Source organism: Anomaloglossus baeobatrachus, chromosome 5 (assembly GCF_048569485.1).
Source record: "Anomaloglossus baeobatrachus isolate aAnoBae1 chromosome 5, aAnoBae1.hap1, whole genome shotgun sequence".
Classification (NCBI taxonomy): domain Eukaryota; kingdom Metazoa; phylum Chordata; class Amphibia; order Anura; family Aromobatidae; genus Anomaloglossus; species Anomaloglossus baeobatrachus.
In genome coordinates, this window is record NC_134357.1 from 226,189,340 (window position 1) to 226,213,197 (window position 23,858).

The following is a 23,858-nucleotide window of genomic DNA, read 5'->3' on the forward strand; positions in this document are numbered from 1 at the left end:
CATGGATCCTGTCCAACCTATGATATGTGACCTCCCTGCGAGATGGAATTCAACCTATTAGTCTGTGATGAGGCAAGTGTAAGCCCTGCTGCAGCACTGCCAGGCCAGCAAATGAGGGAGAGGACTTGAGGAAATGGGCGCTAATACGTTGTACCTTGATAAGTAGCTCTGGTATCCCAGGGTATTTTTTGAGAAAGTGCTGAACTATTAAATTTACAACGTGGATCATACAAGGAACGTGTGCAAGCTTTCCAAGCTTGTAATCTGGTGGAAGCTTTAAACCATTATCTCACACTACTATCCCTGGACGGAGGTCCAACGGTGTATGCCACTCATCTGTCTGCTCAGTTATTGCTTGCAAAAGCTCAGGTGCCGTGTGCGATTTGTCACCAATACAGATGAGCTTCAGTAGAGCGTGTTGCCGCTTAGCCGAGGCAGTGCTGCAGAGATCCCAGCTGGGGAATGATGTCGACGGTTGGACACCGGCAGATGTTGAGGAGGATGCACAGGAGCCAGATGAAGAGTAGGAGGGGGGAGTTGTTGCTGTGTAGGAGGCTACTGAAACTATGATTAAAGTGGGGCCCGCTATTCTGGGTGTGGAAATTATATGGGATGTTGCCAGCTCAGACTCTGTACCAGCTATCACCAGGTTCACTCAATGTGCCGTCAGTGAGATGTAGCGTCCCTGTCCATTTCCGCTTGTCCTCGTGTCTGTGGTTAAGTGGAACCACCCTGATATGGCGTTGGTGAGAGCCCGTTTGATGTTTATGGACATGTGATTGTGGAGCATGGGGACGGCACAACGAGAAAAATAGTGGTGGCTAGGCACAGAGTACCAGTGTTCTAACACTGCCAACAGGTCGCGGAAAGCCTCTGTTTCCACAAGCTGATACGGAAACATCTTAAGGGCTATCAATCGTGTAATGTGTGCAGTTATGGTTTCTGCCCTTGGGTGCGTAACGGGGTATTTTCGCTTCTTTTCAAAGGTCTGTGGTCTGTGGTCCATGTTGGATCAGTCACTTCATCATCAACCAGTTCGTCTTGAAATTCCTGAAGGTCAACATCTTTGGTAATGGAGGTTTCAGACTTACCTGAGGGCAATCGTGTGTCATCATGCTCCAACACTTCTACCTGATTGCCAACAACATGGCTTTCTTCTAGCCTTAGGTGATGCCGTGGTGTGCAGTGATGCACAGATCTTTGAGCACCCGAGTTGGTGGTGTTGCGTGGTGAGAGGCAAGAAAGATCAAAGTATCCCGTAAACAGTTCCTCAGAGTAACCTGCTTTGGGGTCATATGTTTCCTTAGAATACTGATGTTGTGAAGAAGGAATATCAGGCTGAGGATTTCATGGCCCAGCCTCTGGGCTACTCAAGACTGTTTGTGTGGACCCTTGGGATTTGCTACTCGACAAGTAACTGCAAGGATTTCTGCTAGCCAACTCGTGCCCTGAACAGTGTGGTAACAAGAGTGGTTTCCCACGTGGACAAGAAAATTGCAATAGGAAGGCAGAGGTAGATAAAGCAGGAACCTTTTTGTTAGTGGTGGTCACCCAAGCAGAGTGACCGAGCCAGTCACTACCACCTCGTCCACAGCCCGTACCGCCTCTTTTTCCGATTTTTTTTGTTTCATTATTTGAAGGTGAATATTGTAACGTGACCTCTTGTATAGGCAGCGGAACAACACTGATGCCGGGTTGTTAAACTTGTGTTAATAGTTTCCCACGATAGCTGTTTCTGTAAGTCTAGAAACCGCAAGGTACCTTTATTGGACAAAGAACCACTTGGAGGAGCCGACAAAGATGTTGTGAATGTCTTTCAGCCCTAAAAGAAAACAGGGTTTGACACCACTTTTATTTTAATATTGGTTTTTGGCACTCAGACGGTGTTTTAGTGCGAGCAGGACACTATTTAGGTTCTGCAATAGTATTAATTAAAATTCGGTAACAGTGACAGTGTGTTTTACTAGCTGCAGGCCAGTATGTAGGTTCTGTAAGATATGAACCTACCACCAGGTTATTATGGTATTTGGCTTCAGGCAGAACTACAGGCCGTGACAGCAATTTTTTTTTTTTATTAAAAAACGTACACTATTTTTTTTAGCAGTAGGGTACTATGGCGTTTATATACGCTATGAAGCCAACACAAGGATGCAACTGTGCTGGTATGAATTGAGATGGTGGCTGACATTAGAACAGACACAAGGTTATGTAGCAGTGCTGGGATTGTTGATTGAGTAGCAGATGTCAGGACAGCTTTAAATCTCTCCCTGCCTGTGAAAAAGCTCTCCCTATATCAGACACTGCACAAACAGACCGTATGCAGCACTAATAAGAGGGGTTTTTTTTGTTTTTTTTTTGTGTGTGTGTGTAAAGCAGGAAGCTCTCACCTAACAAAGCAATGCACTAACACTGAACCTATAGCTGGTTCTGCGATTTCTTCAGCTGCTAGCAGCTAAAGGCTGAATGGAGCCAGGGCAGAGCCGTGGGCGTAGTGACCCATGACTCACCTTTGCAGGGCAACCAAGGGGTTAATTGCAGTTTGGGAAAAGAGCGGGGTTTTCTGCAGGGTCAGGAGTTTAAGGGGTTGACTTATAGGGCCAGGGGAGGGAATAGGGGGGGGCTGTATATATATGTCCAGTGAGAGAGGGGGGGGGGCATCACTTTGGCATGAGGCACCTATAGAGAAAGGTCCCCGTGTCACCTACCTAGATCTCCCCCCTGACCTGATGGCGACGTTGGCGGAGATCCTGGAGCAGCTGCGGGCTGCTGCTGGCGGCGAGGATGGAGCTGCGGTCAGAACAGCTATGAGGGAGATCCTGGGAGGCTCTGAACCTGCTGCCGACGCTGACCCCCCTCCGGTCCGGAGCACGCCGGAGCGGTTCTCACCTGATGTGGCTCCTGGTCCTCAGCGGCGCCGGCGGAGCCCCTCCGAGGACCCTCCTCGCAGTACAGCTCCAGCTTCAGCATGCAGGAGCAGGCGGGGGAGGAATCCTTCTCGGCGTCCAGGACCTGCGGTGGTGGGTGGTCCCTCCAGGGATCATGTGACCGGCCCAGCTGCCTCTACTGCACAGGGCTACAACAAGATGGCGGCGGCCCTTCCTGGCGATGCTCCAGTCGGGGGGACTGCTGGACGGCGCGGAGATGGGAGTGCTGCAGGGCCCACAGGGTCTGAAGTCAGGAGGACAGCGGATCCAGGAACCTCGTCTGCGATGCCAGCGCTGGACCCATCTTCCAGGAGGTCAGCGCGCGCCGGGTCAGAGTCGTCTGACAGGTGTGGGATGCTGCAACGGAGGATGTCATCACCGGCAGGGAGATCGCGGTCCAGGCACGGGTCGCCTTCAGGCAGGAGGAGGCTGTCGCCATCAGAGAGGTCAGCACCCCAGGAAAATTCGCCAGCATGGCAGGGGCCTGCGTCTGGGAGAAGGTCCTTTCCACGGTCACGGTCGCGTTCCAGGAGGAGGTCACCTTCATGGACACGGGCAGCATCGGGGATGAGCCAGCCCGCATCTCATCATCCAGTCCGCTCCCTGGTCGTCCGACCAGGTTCGAGCGTGGCGGGCTCTCAGGGTCCTCCTGGTCGAGCTGCTGAAGATGCTTTCGTGAGGAGCCATTCCAGAGGGGATCGTCATCCAGAGTCAGGATTTTCGGCTGGTGGGTCTCATGTACCGACGCAGCTTGGTGAGTTTGCCTCTATGTTTTGTACGTCCTCACCTAGTTTAGTTTCCCCGGGGGCAGGAGCTGGCCAGGCGCAGGCAGGGTTGAGCACGGCGGGCGTGGATGTCGGTAGCCTCGGCGACGTGCTGAGGGGTGTGCGTGATTTATTGGAGCGGCTGGATAGGTCGAGTCGGGGGGCAGTCGGGTTCCCCTTTCCTGCGTGGGTACCGAGCTCTGGGGTGGCAGCGCCGGCTGTTGTAGTTGTGCCGACGGAAAGCGAGGCGGCTGCTGAGGATGGTGTGGTGGCTCCCGGGCAGAAGGAGACGGATAAGGAAGGGGACAGGCTTATTTTGGATGATAGGGCCAGAGGGGAGGTGTACGTTTGCTTTGAGGGCCCTCTGGGGGCGCATTTGAAGAAGGAGGTGAAGGAAAAGATTTGGAAGGATGAGTATGTGGAGATTTTTTCCCTCCTTCCTTTGGAGAAGTTTAATCTAGATAAGAAGAAGAAGGATGATAACAAGAAGGAGGAGGAGGAAAAGCGGAGGTGGCGGCTGATCCCTCAAACGTTTGTTAACTGGTTGCAGGCTTTTGCGATCCTAGCTAGTGTTATTGGTGAAAAGGCGCCGGTTAATTGTTCTGGGCTATTCTGTTATATGGACGCCATAGCGGAAGCTCATAGGATTTATGGCGGGCAGACTTGGTTACGGTACGATGAGCAGTTTAGGCAGCGAAAAGCCGTGTGGCCCAGCATACGATGGGATCAGAAGGACATCGGGTTATAGTTGAAAGTTATGGCACCGGCTCATTATGGTCAGCCCTTTCACAGGGGGGCTGGGTCGGCCGGCCAACATATCATTGGGGGAGTGGGGACCCAGGCAGGTGGCGTTGGAGCAAAGGCAGGGGTGTGCTGGCAGTTTAACAACAGCCAGTGCAAGTTTGGGAGCCGGTTGTGGAGGTTCCTCCCACGGAGCGGCTCGTTGCTTTAAGAAGGGAAGGCCCAAGGCAGGGGGAGAGTCTGGAAAAGGGGGGGAGCCCAGTGAGGCTTCTCGAGATGGCCCCCTTATCTAAACAGATACTCTAGGCGGTGTGAAGATGTAATTTACCCTCTCACTGTATATGCTGTGATACTATGTCATGATATGTATATTTCCCTGGTTGTATTAGTTGTAATTCATGTATTTTCTTGGGGGAGCTACTGGTCTCTATGTGTCTCTCTCATACAATTGCAGTCTTGGCATCTAATGTGATTATGTAAATAGCCTGTCGTCTTCTATCCAGAGTTGTGTATCTAGTCTGTAATTGCATTGGCCAGTGAAGGAATAGTCATTGTTCTGCACAGCAGGGGATCCCTTCATCTACTGTGGCTGGCAGACATATCGGAGCCCTGTGATGGACCAAACCATTGATGATAGGATGTGTGACCCCCACCCCCTGAACATGGTGGGCTGGTCAAGGAGCACAGACAATGCATTTCCCTTTTTGTAACTTCAGAGTGAGCTGAAACTTGGAAACAGAAGGAGCCCCCAGCCTGGGTGGCTGTGGACACGGACGGAGCTAGGCCTGTGTGGCGGCCCGTGGGATTGTGTGGAACTCTTTGGACTACTGTAAGGACGATTGCTTTGTTATCCGGTCCGAGGATTGTCGGGAAGGGCCTCCGAATCTGTTTTACGTGGACTTATCGTGTGCTGTTCCAGTGTTCTTGTGAATAAACCTGTTGGATCGTTCCTCGGCCTCGTCCATCCTTTGCTCTGTTGTACACTCCCGTCACAAACTGGTTGGCAGCGCTGGGATCAGAGCAGAAGGAATGGAGGACAATGGCTCAACATCAGGAACCAGCACTGCAGAGTACAAGACCTGGACTTTGGGGAGCCTGCAATCAAAGGCCCGTGAAGTAGGAGTTCGTTTCAAAGGACTCTCCAAGGAGCAGCTGATTGAGGCGCTAGAAGGAGTCTGCTCGCAAAATGACGTGGAGGAAGGATCCTCACAGCAAACGGAAGAAAGACGGCAGCCGGAGGTAAATACCCCAAAAAGTCAGTGGGTTGTGTGGTACGAGGAGGAGATGGCCTTGCTGGGAGAGGAGACCACCATAGAATATAAGATGGAGGTCATGCATGGAGCTAAAGAGAAGGAGCGCAGGATGGAGGAGATGGCACTGCTGGATAAGCAGCTCGCTGTGGAAGCTGCGAGAGGTTCCAGACAGACTGTAACCCCAGCACCCAACATGAGGGAACTTCCCAGGGTGTCCCGCAAAGACTTTAAGCCGTTTAATGAGGCTGCAGGCGACATTGAGGGCTTCTTCCAGGACTTTAAGCATCAGTGTCGATTAATGGAAGTCCCGGACAGGGAGCGTGTCCGGCATCTGGTTGGGCTCCTAGAGGGGGGAGCTGCTGAAGCCTATAGAGCTATGGACCCTCGGTGGAACTGTGAGTATGCGGATATTAAACAGACTATTCTAGAACATTATGCTGTGACCCCAGACACTTACAGGACTCAGTTCCATGCTTTAGCCTGTGATGGGGAAGTGTCTTTTAAGATATATGCTCATAGACTCAAACAAATATGTAATCGCTGGTTGGAGGCAGAGGAGGCCTTATCTTGGGGGACCTTCCTGCAGGTCATCCTAAAAGAACAATTCTTTGCCCAGTGCCCTGCTGAGATCCGGGAATGGGTGCGTGAGAGAAAACCAGCGACAGTGGAGGAAGCTGCTGCTCTAGCTGATGAGGCTCTCACCATCAAGCCTCAGTGGAGGGTTCTGTTGGAGGATGGAGAGACGCCTAACAGCTCCACAACACCGGATGCCCCCAGTTATTCTGTCCCCATTGTTCCCCGTTCCTCTAAGCCACCACATGTTGATACCCGTGTTAATGTGCCTCCAGTTGCTTCTACTGCACTTTCTGGAATACGCCGGGGTCCCGGGCATTTGCAGGCCTCATGCCCAGCCAGCCCATGGAGGAATCATCCTCAAACCCCTACAGCACCTTCAGGTGGGAGCCGGCCTCCAAGTTCCCCTACCCCTTACCCAAGAGGACGCCTTGGATGGAGGGAGACCCAGCTCAGATGCTATCAATGTGGACAGCCAGGGCATCGGCAAGTCTCCTGCCCAGCTGTTCAAATGAGGACTGATCCTGCACCCAATCGGATTGTTAATTATTTACAGCTCAGTGCCATGGAGGAAGATGTGGCACCGCTATGTGAGGACTGGCCTAGTGACTCAGCCCCCCATGTTGCACCACCAGGAGTTTACGGGGTGCGACCCGCAGTTATGACGACTTCTGCTCATCGAGGTAAGCACTTGCAGGAGGTTGTGCTGGATGGACAGAGACTTGTTGGATTTTGTGACTCGGGTGCTTTCCTCACACTGGCTGATCCCCGAGTGGTTCGGCCTGAGGCAATCCATAGAGGACCTGGGATTGTCATTGAACTGGCTGGTGGACAATGGAGGACTATTCCCACAGCCACTGTGGATCTGAACTTTGGTTTTGGGGTCAGGCGATGTGTGGTTGGGGTGATGGGTGGTCTGCCTGCAGCTGTTCTCCTGGGCAATGATGTGGGAGAGCTACAATGCCAATTCGTGGCTGCATGAAGCCACATGTAAGTAACGCTCTGCCTGTGTGTACTTAACCAGTGACCTGTAGAGGTCCCTAGTACGTACACAAGTTGGGAGGGGCAGGGATTGTGAAGATGTAATTTACCCTCTCACTGTATATGCTGTGATACTATGTCATGATATGTATATTTCCCTGGTTGTATTAGTTGTAATTCATGTATTTTCTTGGGGGAGCTACTGGTCTCAATGTGTCTCTCTCATACAATTGCAGTCTTGGCATCTAATGTGATTATGTAAATAGCCTGTCGTCTTCTATCCAGAGTTGTGTATCTAGTCTGTAATTGCATTGGCCAGTGAAGGAATAGTCATTGTTCTGCACAGCAGGGGATCCCTTCATCTACTGTGGCTGGCAGACATATGGGAGCCCTGTGATGGACCAAACTATTGATGATAGGATGTGTGACCCCCACCCCCTGAACATGGTGGCCTGGTCAAGGAGCACAGACAATGCATTTCCCTTTTTGTAACTTCAGAGTGAGCTGAAACTTGGAAACAGAAGGAGCCCCCAGCCTGGGTGGCTGTGGACACGGACGGAGCTAGGCCTGTGTGGCGGCCCGTGGGATTGTGTGGAACTCTTTGGACTACTGTAAGGACGATTGCTTTGTTATCCAGTCCGAGGATTGTCGGGAAGGGCCTCCGAATCTGTTTTACGTGGACTTATCGTGTGCTGTTCCAGTGTTCTTGTGAATAAACCTGTTGGATCGTTCCTCGGCCTCGTCCATCCTTTGCTCTGTTGTACACTCCCGTCACAGGCAGGACAAGGCAGTGTTATTGGAGGACGGTTTTCGTGTTGGTTTTAGGACCCCCCCTCCTCATGTTGTTCCGTTTCAGTTAAAGAATTTGTTGTCAGCGCGGCGACACCTGGAGGTGGTGACTAAAAAGCTACTTGGCGAGGTTGCTCGTGGTCGGATGGCGGGTCCGTTTGCATCCCCCCATTCCGAATTTGGTTGTATCGCCGCTAGGGGTCGTCCCAAAAAAGGAGCCGAACAAATTTCGGCTAATTCAGCATTTGTCATTCCCCAAGGGTTTGTCGGTGAATGATGGCATTGACCCAGACCTCTGTTCGGTGGTTTATACCTCGTTTGACGCAGCCGTCAGATGAGTTCGGAAATGTGGTAGGGGAGCATTGTTAGCAAAAACGGACATTGAATCGGCTTTCCGTTTGCTGCCGGTGCATCCAGAGAGCATGCATCTGTTGGGTTGTTTTTGGGACGGATCCTATTTTGTTGATCGATGTTTGCCTATGGGGTGTTCCATTTCTTGTGCTTATTTCGAAGCGTTCAGTTCTTTTTTAGAATGGGCAGTGTGTGACGTGGCTCAGCTCTCGTCGGTGATTCATTATCTCGACGATTTTTTGTTTATTGGTCCCGCCGAGTCGGCAGTTTGTCAGACATTGTTGAGGACTATGGAATGGTTGTCTGATCGGTTCGGGGTTCCCTTGGCTCAGGATAAGACGGAAGGCCCGTGCACTTGTCTGAATTTTTTGGGCATCACTATTGATACTGTGATGATGGAGTGCAGGCTGCCGGAGGAAAAAATCTCGGCTTTGCACGCGGAGGTGAGTTCGGCTGTTCGCCTTAAAAAAATTCAGTTGAGGGATCTTCAGTCTTTGTTGGGTAAGCTGAATTTTGCTTGTCGTATCATGCCCATGGGCCGGGTTTTTTCACGTAGGTTGGCGTCGGCGACGTCCGGGGCGCGTTCCCCCAGGCATTACATAAGGTTGACCCAGGACCTTAGGGAGGATTTGGCTGTTTGGGGTACTTTTTTGGAGAAGTACAATGGCCGGTCGCTAATGATTGCAGAAGTGGTAGATGATTTTGATTGCGAGCTTTTCACCGACGCAGCAGGTGGTACGGGCTTTGGGGCTTACTTCGGAGGTAGGTGGTGCGTGGGGGAGTGGCCTATGACGTGGCATGAAGCAGGGTTTACGCGGAATTTGACGTTGTTAGAGCTGTTCCCGATTGTGGTGGCGGTGTCCGTTTGGGGAGATCATTTTAGCAACAAAAAAATCCGCTTTCACTGCAACAACATGTCGGTTGTCATGGCGATTAACAACTTGTCTGGTTCGTCTCCACCGGTTGTCCGCCTATTGCGGTATTTGGTTACATAGTTACATAGTTACTTAGGTTGAAAAAAGACCTAGGTCCATCTAGTTCAACCTTCCTCCACCAGTTCTACATTTAGTCACTAAGTCATTTATAACCAACAATGTTTTGTGTACTGAGGAAATCATCCAGCCCTTTTTTAAAAGCTGTTATAGTATCTGCCATTACTACCTCTTGTGGTAGGGCATTCCACAGTCTGACCGCTCTAACTGTAAAGAACCCTTTCCTATTTAGGTGCCGGAATCTCTTTTCTTCCACTCGCAGTGAGTGCCCCCTGGTCCTTAGTATTGTTTTCGGAAGAAATAAGTCATGTGCCAGTCCTTTATATTGACCACACATGTATTTATACATATAAATGAGATCTCCTCTGAGACGTCTTTTTTCTAAGCTAAACATATCTAACTTTTTCAATCTGCCATCATATGGGAGGCCTTCCATTCCTTGTAATAGTCTAGTTGCCCGCCTTTGAACTGACTCTAACTTCTGAATGTCCTTTTTAAAATGTGGAGCCCAAAACTGGATCCCGTATTCCAGATGTGGCCTTACAAGTGATTTATAGAGGGGTAACAATACGTTGGGATCACGGGATCTAATCTCTCTTTTTATACACCCTAAAATCTTGTTTGCTTTAGCAGCTGCTGCTTGACATTGAGTGCTGCTGCTCAGCTTATTTGTAATGAGAATACCCAAGTCCTTCTCCTGTTCTGTAGTCCCGAGTTTACTTCCATTTAATGTATACGCAGCTATAGGATTACTCCGTCCTAGGTGCATTACTTTACATTTATCAACATTAAATCTCATTTGCCAAGTATCTGCCCATTCTGACATCTTATCCAGATCGATCTTTTTGTAATATTGTACTATCCAGGTCAGTTTTTAATATCCTACATAGTTTGGTGTCATCGGCAAAGACTGACACTGTACTATCAATCCCATCCACAAGGTCATTAATAAAGAGAGAAAAAAGAATCGGTCCAAGCACAGATCCCTGCGGCACCCCACTGCTGACTATAGCCCATTTAGAGAATGTACCATTTATGACTACTCTTTGTTTCCTATCTTTTAGCCAATTCCTTACCCAGTTGCATATTGTGTCCCCTAGTCCTTGCTTCTGGAGCTTTAGTATAAGGCTATTATGTGGTACAGTATCAAATGCCTTTGCAAAGTCCAAATAAATCACATCAGCTGCATTACCAATATCCAGGTTTGCACTTACCCCCTCATAGAACCCCAACAGGTTGGTTAGACACGACTTATCTTTCATGAATCCATGCTGTTTGTCAGTTATCATATTATATTCTGCAATATATTTTTGCATGTCTTCCCTTAAAATGCCCTCAAAAACTTTGCATACTACTGATGTCAGGCTTACTGGACGGTAGTTGCCTGGATCTACCCTCTTACCTTTCTTAAATATCGGTACCACATCAGCAATCCTCCAATCCTGAGGCACCAACCCTGTTACAAGTGAGTCTAAAAAGATGAGATACAGCGGTCTGTCGATTACGGAGCTCAATTCCCTCAATATTCGTGGATGAATGCCATCTGGCCCTGGGGATTTGTCAATGTTTAATTTACTCAGACGTAGGCGTACTTCATCTTGTGTTAAATTAATTATATCGGGTGGTGGACTTTGATTTTTCACTTGTTGAATGATCCCTGGTACAGTCAGTTCCTTGGTGAATACAGATGAGAAATGCCTATTTAATATCTCAGTCTTTTGTTTGTCCTCTATAACTAACTTGTTATTATATTTTAAGGGTCCGATACTATCCTTTGTTTTCCTTTTGGCATTAATGTATTTATAAAAGATTTTGGGATTTATTTTAATGTCATTGGCGATTTTTGTTTCAGTAGCTAGTTTTGCTTGTTTGATTTCTTTTTTGCATTGCCTATTGATATCTTTATACTCCTGCAATGCTATTTCTGTATTCTCAGCCTTTAAGATTTTAAACGCCCTTTGTTTTTGTTTTATTATACTTTGTACAGTCTTATTTATCCATAGTGGTTTCTTTTTATTCCTGGACATTTTATTACCAGAGGGTATACGTTTTTTACAGGACTCTAGTAGTATATCTTAAACTTACCCCATTTATGTTCGGTATCCCCAGTTACCATGACTCTGTCCCAATCTACACATTTAAGCTCTTCCCTTAATTTGTTGAAATCAGCTTTCCTAAAATTCCAGGTTTTAGCATTCCCCCTTTGAAATGTTCTATTGAATATTATGTCGAAGCTTACCATATTATGATTGCTGGTGCCCAAGTGCTCCCGGACCTGTAGATCTGAAATTGTATCCGGTCTATTTGACAGGACCAGATCTAGCAAATTATCTCCCCTGGTCGGTTCACCTACCATCTGAGAGAGGAAATGGTCTTGAATGGTAGATAAGAATTACAGCTTTTAGCAGAACCAGAAGATTCTATGTCCCACTGTATGTCTGGATAGTTGAAATCCCCCATAATAAGAACCCGATTATTATTATTAGCTGCCTTTTCAATTTGTTCCAGCATTTCACCCTCTATTTGTTCAGGTATGTTAGGAGGCTTATAGCAAACTCCAATTAGCATTTTGCCATTATTCCCCTCCCCATGTACATTTACCCATACTGACTCTACATTGTTGCTGTTCCCCTCAATGTCATCATACAACACAGGTTTTAGGTTAGATTTGATAAATATACACACCCCACCACCTTTTTGGCCTTTCCTGTCCTTCCTAAATGTACTATAACCCTGTATGTTTGTCACCCAGTCATGGCTTTCATCCAGCCACGTTTCCGTAATGCCCACCACATCATAATCCATGGTTGACATAAGAGTCTCCAATTCATTCTTTTTGTTTTCAAGACTTCTTGCATTTGCCAGTAGACATTTAATCCTATTAACACCTTTATTACTCCTAGCCTCCCTACGTTGCTTGTATGTCCCATCCCCCCCTAATCCTTCATTGACCCCTACCGTCTCCCTGTCTCTATCTGCTCTATCTATCCCCTTATTTGCTCCACTACCCTCCCTCCCCCCCGATCCTAGTTTAAAAGCTCCTCCATTCGTCTGACCATTTTCTCCCCCAGCACAGCTGCACCTTCCCCATTGAGGTGCAGCCCGTCCCTACCGTAGAGCCTGTAGCCGACTGAGAAATCGGCCCAGTTCTCCATGAACCCGAACCCTTCCTTCCTGCACCAATTTCTAAGCCACATATTTATCTCCCTAAGCTCCCGCTGTCTTTCTAGTGACGCTCGTGGCACCGGTAGTATTTCTGAAAACACCACCTTGGAGGTCCTGGACTTCAGCTTCTCTCCTAGTTCCCTGTAATCATTTTTAAGGACCTTCCACCTGCCTCTAACTTTGTCATTAGTACCAATGTGCACCATGACCGCTGGGTTTTCCCCAGCCCCACCCAGCAATCTGTCTATCCGATCCACAATATGCCGAACCCGAGCACCCGGCAGACAACACAATGTTCGGCATTCACGGTCTCGGCGACAGATGACCCTGTCTGTCCGCCTAATTATAGAGTCCCCTACCACCAACATCTGTCTGGGCTTTGCTGCACTCCTATTTCCCTCCTTCCTACAGCAGTTGCTTTCCTGGTTGCTAGGAGCAACATCCTGCTGTAGTGACCCTAGTCCAGGCCCTTCATTCCTAATATCAGCCAAACAGGCATATTTACTAGGTTGTGCCAGGTCAGGACTAGGCTCCCTGACACTTTTCCCCCTACCTCTTCTTCTAACTGTTACCCAGCTACCTACCTCTGGGTCCTGATCTTCCCCACTTCCACCCTCCTCCATATCACTGGCCCCAGCCAGAGAAAGCTCAGTGAGCTCTAAACTCCTCTCCAGGTTTGCAATGCCCCTTAGTGTTGCAAGCTGCTTATTTAGATCAGTTACCTTGGCTTCCAAATACGCAACATGCTTGCATCGAGTGCAGATATAGTCACCCTCGAACGGCTGCTCAAGGCATGCATACATCTGACAAGATACACACCTGGTAGCATTGTCCATGGAGCACCTATCAAATGGGGATCAACAGTAAAGTAGAAAAACAAAGAGAAAAAAACGAAAGAAACCCAATGGGAAACGTATAAGGATAAATTCAAACTATGTTCTTGTGTCCAACTATGTAATTGTGTTGAAACTATGCACTTATCTTAAATTCAGCACTTTTTTTTCCCTTTTCACAGAATCACAAACAGACACACAATTCCCTAATGAAATTCAACAATTACAGTTATCACCACTATGTAATTGTGTTGAAGCTATGCACTTATCTTAAATTCAGCACTTTACTTCAGTTCAGCACCTCGCTCGCTCAGCACCTCGCTAGTACTGGCTGGTTTATATAGATGTACAATGACTATCAGAAGCTGCTGGAAGCTTCTAGAAACAGGTGTGACTAATCCTACTAATTAAATCACAAGACTAACTTTTTTTTTTTTTTTTTCACAGAATCACAAACAGACACACAATTCCCTAATGAAATTCAACAATTACAGTTATCACCACTATGTAATTGTGTTGAAACTATGCACTTATCTTAAATTCAGCACTTTACTTCAGTTCAGCACCTCGCTCGCTCAGCACCTCGCTAGTACTGGCTGGTTTATATAGATGTACAATGACTATCAGAAGCTGCTGGAAGCTTCTAGAAACAGGTGTGACTAATCCTACTAATTAAATCACAAGACTAACTTTTTTTTCCCTTTTCACAGAATCACAAACAGACACACAATTCCCTAATGAAATTCAACAATTACAGTTATCACCACTATGTAATTGTGTTGAAACTATGCACTTATCTTAAATTCAGCACTTTACTTCAGTTCAGCACCTCGCTCGCTCAGCACCTCGCTAGTACTGGCTGGTTTATATAGATGTACAATGACTATCAGAAGCTGCTGGAAGCTTCTAGAAACAGGTGTGACTAATCCTACTAATTAAATCACAAGACTAACTTTTTTTTTTTTTTTCCCTTTTCACAGAATCACAAACAGACACACAATTCCCTAATGAAATTCAACAATTACAGTTATCACCACTATGTAATTGTGTTGAAACTATGCACTTATCTTAAATTCAGCACTTTACTTCAGTTCAGCACCTCGCTCGCTCAGCACCTCGCTAGTACTGGCTGGTTTATATAGATGTACAATGACTATCAGAAGCTGCTGGAAGCTTCTAGAAACAGGTGTGACTAATCCTACTAATTAAATCACAAGACTAACTTTTTTTTTTTTTTTCCCTTTTCACAGAATCACAAACAGACACACAATTCCCTAATGAAATTCAACAATTACAGTTATCACCACTATGTAATTGTGTTGAAACTATGCACTTATCTTAAATTCAGCACTTTACTTCAGTTCAGCACCTCGCTCGCTCAGCACCTCGCTAGTACTGGCTGGTTTATATAGATGTACAATGACTATCAGAAGCTGCTGGAAGCTTCTAGAAACAGGTGTGACTAATCCTACTAATTAAATCACAAGACTAACTTTTTTTTTTTCCCTTTTCACAGAATCACAAACAGACACACAATTCCCTAATGAAATTCAACAATTACAGTTATCACCACTATGTAATTGTGTTGAAACTATGCACTTATCTTAAATTCAGCACTTTACTTCAGTTCAGCACCTCGCTCGCTCAGCACCTCGCTAGTACTGGCTGGTTTATATAGATGTACAATGACTATCAGAAGCTGCTGGAAGCTTCTAGAAACAGGTGTGACTAATCCTACTAATTAAATCACAAGACTAACTTTTTTTTTTTTTTTCCCTTTTCACAGAATCACAAACAGACACACAATTCCCTAATGAAATTCAACAATTACAGTTATCACCACTATGTAATTGTGTTGAAACTATGCACTTATCTTAAATTCAGCACTTTACTTCAGTTCAGCACCTCGCTCGCTCAGCACCTCGCTAGTACTGGCTGGTTTATATAGATGTACAATGACTATCAGAAGCTGCTGGAAGCTTCTAGAAACAGGTGTGACTAATCCTACTAATTAAATCACAAGACAAACTTTTTTTTTTTTTTTTCCCTTTTCACAGAATCACAAACAGACACACAATTCCCTAATGAAATTCAACAATTACAGTTATCACCACTATGTAATTGTGTTGAAACTATGCACTTATCTTAAATTCAGCACTTTACTTCAGTTCAGCACCTCGCTCGCTCAGCACCTCGCTAGTACTGGCTGGTTTATATAGATGTACAATGACTATCAGAAGCTGCTGGAAGCTTCTAGAAACAGGTGTGACTAATCCTACTAATTAAATCACAAGACTAACTTTTTTTTTTCCCTTTTCACAGAATCACAAACAGACACACAATTCCCTAATGAAATTCAACAATTACAGTTACCACCACTATGTAATTGTGTTGAAACTATGCACTTATCTTAAATTCAGCACTTTACTTCAGTTCAGCACCTCGCTCGCTCAGCACCTCGCTAGTACTGGCTGGTTTATATAGATGTACAATGACTATCAGAAGCTGCTGGAAGCTTCTAGAAACAGGTGTGACTAATCCTACTAATTAAATCACAAGACTAACTTTTTTTTTTTTTTTCCCTTTTCACAGAATCACAGACAGACACACAATTGCCTAATGAAATTCAACAATTACAGTTATCACCACTATGTAATTGTGTTGAAACTATGCACTTATCTTAAATTCAGCACTTTACTTCAGTTCAGCACCTCGCTCGCTCAGCACCTCGCTAGTACTGGCTGGTTTATATAGATGTACAATGACTATCAGAAGCTGCTGGAAGCTTCTAGAAACAGGTGTGACTAATCCTACTAATTAAATCACAAGACTAACTTTTTTTTTTTTTTTTTTCCCTTTTCACAGAATCACAAACAGACACACAATTCCCTAATGAAATTCAACAATTACAGTTATCACCACTATGTAATTGTGTTGAAACTATGCACTTATCTTAAATTCAGCACTTTACTTCAGTTCAGCACCTCGCTCGCTCAGCACCTCGCTAGTACTGGCTGGTTTATATAGATGTACAATGACTATCAGAAGCTGCTGGAAGCTTCTAGAAACAGGTGTGACTAATCCTACTAATTAAATCACAAGACTAACTTTTTTTTTTTTTTTCCCTTTTCACAGAATCACAAACAGACACACAATTCCCTAATGAAATTCAACAATTACAGTTATCACCACTATGTAATTGTGTTGAAACTATGCACTTATCTTAAATTCAGCACTTTACTTCAGTTCAGCACCTCGCTCGCTCAGCACCTCGCTAGTACTGGCTGGTTTATATAGATGTACAATGACTATCAGAAGCTGCTGGAAGCTTCTAGAAACAGGTGTGACTAATCCTACTAATTAAATCACAAGACTAACTTTTTTTTTTTTTTTCCCCCTTTTCACAGAATCACAAACAGACACACAATTCCCTAGTGAAATTCAACAATTACAGTTATCACCACTATGTAATTGTGTTGAAACTATGCACTTATCTTAAATTCAGCACTTTACTTCAGTTCAGCACCTTGCTCGCTCAGCACCTCGATAGTACTGGCTCGTTTACATAGATGTACAATGACTATCAGAAGCTGCTGGAAGCTTCTAGAAACAGGTGTGACTAATCCTACTAATTAAATCACAAGACTAACTTTTTTTTTTTTTCCCTTTTCACAGAATCACAAACAGACACACAATTCCCTAATGAAATTCAACAATTACAGTTATCACCACTATGTAATTGTGTTGAAACTATTCACTTATCTTAAATTCAGCACTTTACTTCAGTTCAGCACCTCGCTCGCTCAGCACCTCGCTAGTACTGGCTGGTTTATATAGATGTACAATGACTATCAGAAGCTGCTGGAAGCTTCTAGAAACAGGTGTGACTAATCCTACTAATTAAATCACAAGACTAACTTTTTTTTTTTTTCCCTTTTCACAGAATCACAAACAGACACACAATTCCCTAATGAAATTCAACAATTACAGTTAGCACCACTATGTAATTGTGTTGAAACTATGCACTTATCTTAAATTCAGCACTTTACTTCAGTTCAGCACCTCGCTCGCTCAGCACCTCGCTAGTACTGGCTGGTTTTTATAGATGTACAATGACTAACAGAAGCTGCTGGAAGCTTCTAGAAACAGGTGTGACTATTCCTACTAATTAAATCACAAGACTAACTTTTTTTTTTTTTCCCTTTTCACAGAATCACAAACAGACACACAATTCCCTAATGAAATTCAACAATTACAGTTATCACCACTATGTAATTGTGTTGAAACTATGCACTTATCTTAAATTCAGCACTTTACTTCAGTTCAGCACCTCGCTCGCTCAGCACCTCGCTAGTACTTGCTGGTTTATATAGATGTACAATGACTATCAGAAGCTGCTGGAAGCTTCTAGAAAAAGGTGTGACTAATCCTACAAATTAAATCACAAGACTAACTTTTTTTTTTTTCCCTTTTCACAGAATCACAAACAGACACACAATTCCCTAATGAAATTCAACAATTACAGTTATCACCACTATGTAATTGTGTTGAAACTATGCACTTATCTTAAATTCAGCACTTTTTTTTTTTTTTTTTTAAATCAGATACTTTTTTATTAAAACAGAGTACATACAACAGAATAACAAATTGGCATCCAAATTAAATTTATCACATCTATTACCCCTTTAACTCCCCCTCCCGCCCCCTCCCCCACCCCGGCAGCAACACTTCTCCCCGATACTACATCCCATATAGTACACACTTATAATACCCTTCAACTGTAGTATAGAACCATCCCGTTGTGCAGGAGGAACAACTAGTAACACAAATAAAACAAAACATACACATCAGAGGTCTCAGACGGCTATCCCCGTCCCATATCAGTTTACTGGTCCATCACTCGTCCTATCCGCATTGCAGCCAAGGAGACCAGAGCTTCTCAAACATTTTAACATTCCCCCTTCTTTCATACACTCCCCGTTCCAGCTGAAGAATACACTTCACCCTTTTAATGTACTCTCCCCTGGTCGTGGGGTCTTTTTTAATCCAGGACCTGGCGATTAGCTTTCTTGCCGCATACAGCAGCCTAGCAATGACAATTTTCATAGTATTTTCCACCCCAAGCTCCTCAACATATCCCAATAGGCAGATCACTGGTTCCCTGGGGAGAACACACCCATATGTTCTTCCTATCTTGTGGATAACCTTAGTCCAAAAGGAGACCAGTCTCGGACAAGACCACATCATGTGAAAAATACCTGCGTCAGATCCCTGACACCTTGGACACTCCGAATTCCTTTTCAACCCCATTTTAAACATCAGTAAGGGAGACCTATATACCCGGTGAATCACGTATAGGTGAGACAGTCTGGCCGGTTCGCTCATGGAAAGTTTAGGGACATACGCCAGGATACTCTCCCACACCTCCTCCGTTATCGGCCCAACTTCCTCCTCCCATTTAGATTTAGTTTTAATTGGGTATTCTAACAGAAAGGTATGTAGTATATCTTTATACGTGCCAGAAATGATCCCTTTAGTGCTTCCTCCGCCCTTACACACATACTCCAGTACCAGGTCAGTCTGTATGGCCACACTTTGTTTAGCCGCTTGGGCTGCAATCGCATGTTTTAATTGTCTGTAGTGGAGCCAGCCGGACGCCGGTAACTGAAACTCACTCTGTAACTGCGGGAACGATTTCACAATTCCTCCGTCCAATATCTGATGCATGTATATTACACCCTTGCGTCTCCACTCCTCAATATTCCCCATTTTCTGAATCTCCGGGAGATTACTGTTATCCCAGATAGGTGTAAACTTGGTTAACCGGGTCACCCCTCTCACCCTTTTCAGCCTATCCCAGGTCTTATTTATAAGTGCCATTGTAGGAGATGTTCTACCCAGGAGCCCCACCGCACCATCCTCTAGTCCCATTACCAATGGACTTCTACCCACTATGTATTCCAGTACTTCTTTAATGCCCCCATCTTTCTCTCGATCAGACCAACCCCTGAGGTGTTGACATTGCGCCGCTATATAATACAATTCCGGATTTGGGATTGCTAGACCCCCCTCATCCTTCGGCCTTTGTAAAGTCTCTAATCGCACCCTAGGCTGCTTTTTACCCCACACCAGGTCCCTAAACAGCGAGTTTATCCCTTTAAATCTTTTCCTTGAAATACAAACAGGGGCATTGTGCAGTATGTATAGGAGTTTAGGCATTACTACCATCTTTAGTAAATTAACCCTTCCAACAACTGACAAATGTAGCTTGTTCCAGGCATCCACCTTGGTTCTCAATTTTTTAAGGAGCGGCCATAAGTTCACCTGTATGTATTTTTCTACTGGCAGAGATATCTGGATACCTAGATATTTAAATTCGTCCACATTCTTCAATTTGTTAGCCCCAGTATCCTCATTTGTCCAGGCTACTTCCCCATCCACCTTAAAGAGGCTCGATTTAGACCAATTAATGGTCAGTCCCGAAACTTCTCCAAATTTCTCTATTATCTGCATGGCATGATCCAATGAGGCTGATGGATCCCCCAAGAAAAGTAATAAATCGTCAGCATAAAGAGCTATTTTCTCCTCTAAATGCCCATACTTAAATCCATGGATCTCCTTTGTTTTCCTAATGGCCGCCGCCAGAGGCTCTATTGCAATAGCAAATAGGAGCGGCGATAGTGGGCAGCCCTGTCTCGTTCCCCGGTGCAACTCAAACGCTGAGGAGGTCATACCGTTAACTCTAACTTTAGCAGTAGGCCTATTATACAACAGCTGCACCCACTTTACAAACCGTGGGCCAAAACCCATATGCTGCAACACTTTCCACAGATACCCCCACTCAACACTATCGAACGCTTTCTGGGCATCTAACGAAGCGATCACCCTCCGGCCAGGGTTGTCAGGCGGCAACTGTAGATTAAGGTACAATCTCCTGATATTAGCAGCTGTCGACCTATTGGCCATGAACCCTGATTGGTCCATATGGATTAGGTTAGATATAACTCCAGTCAGCCGGTTTGACAACACCTTAGCCAGAAGCTTCACGTCCGCTGTTAATAACGAGATGGGTCTATATGAGTCTGGAAGCCTCGGATTTTTATCCTCCTTAGGAATTACTACTATTATTGCTTCTCTCATAGATTCAGGCAATATACCTTCCCCCTCCGCCACCTCAAAGACTTTCAATAGTTTGGGTAGTAGGATTTCTTCTAACTGTTTATAAATTTCAACTGGTAGCCCGTCTGCTCCCGGTGCCTTGTCATTGCTCATGCCATGCAGAGCGCCCTCCAGTTCATCAATAGTAATAGGTGACTCCAGTTTATCTCTATCCACCACAGACAACACAGGAAGCTCACCTCGCTCAAGAAATGAGTCCACCTCTTCCACCCTCATCTCTCCGCTAGAAGAATATAGCGTGCGATAGAAATCTTTAAAGACCTCAAGGATCGCCTCAACCTCAGTGACCTGTGTCCCCTCCACCGTGTCCATACCATGCACAAATGAACTACTCCTTTGAGCTGCAGCTATGACCGATAATAGATGACCAACTTTTTCCCCCTCCTCATAAAAATGCAATTTTTGGAATGCCTGCTTCCTTACCGCCTTCTCCAAAAACATCTTATTAACCTGTTCATGCGCCTGCCTAAGATTTTGCTTCGCGTCCGTAGTAGTACTCCGGATTGCTTCCAGCTCTGCCTTATCTAAGGCCTCCAGCCTATCTTTCTCATCCTGCCTCGTCTGTGTTTTACGTTTACAGATATCCCTGAACAGGAGCCCCCTGAGGTATGCCTTCATCGCATCCCATACCACCAGCGGACCAGTGCTACCCTCGTTGTGGATAAAGAAATCCCCAAGATCCCGTTCTATATTCCCCATATTAATATGACGGATCCATGCTGGATGAAGCTTCCACTCTCCCCTCCTTCCCCCTGTCAGGGTTCCCCGTCGTATGGACACTAGAATTGGGCTATGATCTGAAATCACTCTTGTCAGATATTGCACGTCACTTATCATTGCATCCATCAGATCACTAGCTAGAGCCATGTCAATGCGGGACAGAGTGTTATGTGAAGCCGAATAACAAGAGAAGCAGGATACCCTCCCATTCCTCACTCGCCAGGCATCCACCATTCCAAGTTCCCCAATAAGAGTGCCAAACGAAGTCATACAACTATCCTGAATACCTGGAGGTCTACTACTCCTATCCCAGTACAGGTCTATCACATTATTGAAGTCCCCCACCAGTAAAAAAGGGATTACTCCCCCCTTCTCAGAGAACTCCCTTATCTCCCTTAGTTTGGTGCACTTATATGGAGGTGGTATATATATTGCAGCTATACACATGAGTCTGCCAAATATTTTACACTTGACGGCCACACACTGTCCCTCTTTATCCACATACACTTCTATCTCTTCATATTGCACAGAGTTATGGATCAGCAGTGATACACCCCTTGCATAGTTGGAAAAGGTGGAGTGATAGGCCTTCTGCACCCATCTCCTATTTAAAACATGTGTTGTCTCCTTTGTTAGATGCGTTTCTAGTAGACATATTACTGACGGGTTCTGGTCTTGAACATATTTAATTATTGCCGCTCTCCTAGACCTATCTGATAACCCTCTAATATTCCAACTCAACACCTTAATTCTATCCCCCATTATCCCACCCAGTAAAACCATCAAACCTTGTAGTATCTCCCCATGCTGCCTCTACCCTACCCCTTTCCCCCCTCCCCCCCTGCTCCCCTCCCCTCCTACTCCCCACCACTTCATGTTTTCGAGTACTCCCGTGAAGCATCGGGTTTTCCAAACCTGGTCCATAATCCCTACTAAATTCCACCCTACCTCCCTCGCCTTCCCCTCTTAGACACATTTTAAAACTCGTCCCTTTTCCAACAATTCTCCACTCCCCCCCTTTCTATGTATAATCATATTCCACTCAACCAATATAACAGTAAAATGGCGAACAGTAATTAAACTGGAATCTCAAATTGTAAATACCCCCACCGCGCCAAATTAGGCAGTCCCCATGTCCTGCGAAGCTCACATCAAACCCTTCGCATTCCCCCTGCATACTACCTCAATCCCAAAGGGAAGGAGAAAAAAAAAAAAAAAAAGAAAAAACAAGAAGGGTCCCCTGTAAGCGCCTAAGGATGTTGTAGAGCCTCAGCCGGCCTTCTCCAACACACTGCAGATTCAGACAGTCAGCTCATTCCTTCACAAACGGATCCGCTTTTCGTTTGCGTCCAACCACTGCATGGCTTCCTCTGGAGTTGTAAAAAAGTGCACCCGCTCCAACGCCGTCACTCTTAGCTTTGCCGGGAACATCATTGAGTATTGCACCCCCATCTCTCGCAGGCGCCTCTTTACTCCTGTAAAAGTCATACGTAGCTTTTGAACAGAAATGGAGTAGTCCGGGTATATGGAAATTCTCTGGCCGTCAATCATAAGATCCTCCATGTCTCTTGCCTTTCGCAGTATAGTGTCCCTGTCTCTGTAGTTGAGGAGCTTGGCTAGCATAGTGCGAGAGCCCCTGCCTGCTGGTTGTGGCTGCATCGGGACTCTGTGTGCACGTTCCACAGCATAGAGCTTGGATAAGACATTAGCACCCATTTTCCCCCTGAGCCAGTCTTCTACATATTCAGTGGGGTTTCTTCCTTCCGCTTTCTCAGGGATGCCGACAATTCGGATGTTATTTCTTCTAGAGCGGTTCTCTAAATCATCATTTTTTGCCGTGATTTCAGCTATCTGCTGTGCAAATGTTTTTTCAGACTTTTGTAGTTTTGTAATATGATCCTCTGTTATCCCCACTCTCTCCTCTACAGCCGTTGTTCTCAGGTCTGCTTTCTTGAGGTCTTTCTTAATGTCAGCAACCTCTGCCTGTAATCCCTTAACTTGCTTCGTCAGGGAAGTCAGAGCCTCTTTACAAAAAGACACCACTGCAAAAATGTCCTTTAAAGTGGGGTTTTCTGGAGCCTGGTCTGCACTATGTGCTTTCTCTACTTCTCCTGTCTTATCTTGCTGCTGTTCACCATCCCCCATCTCATCAGAGCTGGCATTGTCTTCTCCCTCCTCACCTCTGTTATCTGTATGCTGATGTGATTTCTCTGAAGTCCGGGCAAATTTCTCCAGCCTTGCCGCGACCTGCATCCTCTCCTGACAGGCTGCATTCACTTTCTCAGCTTCCTGCCTTATCATGGCACCATCCTGAGAGCTGGGGACTTTCCCGCCTCCATTATCTTTTTGCCTGTGACGGACCATGGCACCTCTCTGCATCCACCAGACTCACTCCAGATAAGTCCTCACCACCTTATCTTCCTGACAGCCGGCTGAGGCAGTGATAACAGCGGTATTCCTTAAATTCAGCACTTTACTTCAGTTCAGCACCTCGCTCGCTCAGCACCTCGCTAGTACTGGCTGGTTTATATAGATGTACAATGACTATCAGAAGCTGCTGGAAGCTTCTAGAAACAGGTGTGACTAATCCTAC